We start from the raw sequence: 2138 nt of genomic DNA, 5'->3' as shown, positions 1-2138 counted from the left end.
ATCTTAGTGGCGATAGCGGGAGTGTGGGAGCTACAATTTGGGGCAGCAATGACAGCAATAGGAAAGCCAGCAACTGATTAGGCTGTCAAATTTGAAAATATAATGCCAGAAAGAGTGATGCTTTTCTTCAAGGCTTATGATATACGTTCAATGCTAGCAGGACAGTGGCTACCACCCCTAGACATGCATTCTCATCCTGACCATGTTCAACTTAAGTCTCTTGGTTTGCACCTCAAATCCTCAGTCTTTCTGGGAATCTCAAAGGTTTAATGGTCATTGTCATCTATACAAACAGGACAGGAAGCTTCCCACTCTTGTACCACTCATTAACACATTCAATTATGAGACAGTTACTGAGTGTGCCCCCAGGCCAGGAAGATGGCTGTCTTAGTTAGGGTTTCTATTACTGTGAAGAGACACCATGACCATGACAACTCTTATAAAGGAATAACATTTATAAGGTGGCTTACCTTTTCAGAGGTTCAGTCCATTATCATCATGGCAGGGAGCATGGAGGCAGACATGGTGCTGGCTACATCCTGATTAGAAGGCAACAAGAACTGGACTGTGACACTGAGCAAAGATTAAGCAAAAGAGACCTCAAAGCCTGCCTCCACAATGACATACTTCCTTCAACACGCCACACCTATTTCAACAAGGCCACTCTTCCCAATAGTGTCACTCCCTATGAACTTATAGGGGCCTATTACATTCAAATTACCACAATGAATGATGTATATTTTGATGGTGATATGAATGAGAAATCCAGCATCCCCAGAAGAACATAAAATGAACCTGCAAGAGGCATACAGTACAAGTACGAGGAGATAAGAAACAGATGGTCTTCCATAACTGCAGGTTTTACACCTATGGATTCAACCAACAGTTCTTTGGAAAGATGTGGGAGTATGGGGAGAAAACAGGGACATCCCAAAGGGAGGGGTGTGAAAGGCCACATGGAAGCCTACTATCTCACAACCTACCTTAAAATACGATGAGGAGTAGTAGAACACTTGTGGAAGGAAAAAAGAAAGGAAAAGGATTAAGCAGGAGGGGTGTAGGGAAGGGGTAAGAGGTAGTGGTAATGAGTGGGTTAACAAAAATGAAGGATGTATGAAAATGCCTTAGGTTTGTAAGCTAATTATAAAATACAGCTTTAAAAAGAGCCACAGTTGAATTACCTGGCATGGGTGGACAGAGTTACTTCCAGAAGACATGGTTATTAAGTACAAGGCACAGGATGCCTCCCGAGAAGATGCTGGTCAAGGAGGCCCCAGAAATTTCTGAAACAACCTTTTGCTATTGCCCTTATTCATCCACCATCACTACATGGTAAGACCCTATGGTGATATTTTATTTGTATTAAAATATTATTTGTATGTTAATAAATAAAGTTGCCCGGGGGTCAGAGCTATTAGCAAGCCATAGGAAAGCAGGGCAGTGGTGGTGTACGCTTGTGATTCCAGCACTTGGTAGGCAGAGCTGGGTAAGTCTCTGTGTGTTCAGGGATACAGCCATTATTGGATACACATGCTTTTAATCTTAATACCAATCATGGAAAACCTGGAGGCCTATACAGACAGGCTGTGAGGAGGCGGTCATGTGGTTGGGTTTACAACCAATGAGAAGGCAGGACAGGAACTCTATATAAAGACTTTAACACAGGGGTAGCTCTGGTTCGGAGAGGTAGGACCACTGCAGGAGGAAGGGTAAGGTTTTAGCTCTTAGCTCTGACCTCTTGGCTTTCTTCTTTGCATTGGTTCTGTGTTTATTATTTAATAAGAAGGTTGGATACATCTACATTTGGCGCCCAACGTGGGGCTCGAACCCACGACCCTGAGATTAAGAGTCTCATGCTCTACCGACTGAGCTATCCGGGCAACTTTATTTATTTAGGGCTTTATCAAAAGGCATCTTCAGAGGCCAGGACAATATGGCACCATCCCTGAAGTGGCCTTCGCAATTCGAAAAAGGTACAGTGCCCTTTTCTTCGAAGGCAGCTGAACAGGCAGTGGGCCGATGGCCTCTGATGTGCAATGGAACAGCAGCTGAAACAGTTATTCTTGAAGAGTAACTAAGCTCACGCCTCTCAATAGTAGACTGGCATTTGATGGAGGGATATGGAGAAGAATGGGATG

At 43.8% G+C, this 2138-nt stretch overlaps 1 non-coding gene across 1 annotated transcript; it reads right to left on the bottom strand.

Moving 5' to 3' along the window:
* Positions 1 to 1807: 1807 nt before the first annotated feature.
* On the bottom strand, positions 1808 to 1880 carry Trnak-cuu (transfer RNA lysine (anticodon CUU)). The gene has a single exon. It is a non-coding gene; the product is annotated as a tRNA-Lys (tRNA).
* Positions 1881 to 2138: the final 258 nt, after the last annotated feature.

Source organism: Peromyscus californicus, unplaced genomic scaffold (genome assembly GCF_007827085.1).
Source record: "Peromyscus californicus insignis strain IS unplaced genomic scaffold, ASM782708v3 Scaffold_4__1_contigs__length_199733344, whole genome shotgun sequence".
Classification (NCBI taxonomy): domain Eukaryota; kingdom Metazoa; phylum Chordata; class Mammalia; order Rodentia; family Cricetidae; genus Peromyscus; species Peromyscus californicus.
This window is presented reverse-complemented; position numbering and strand designations above follow the sequence as displayed.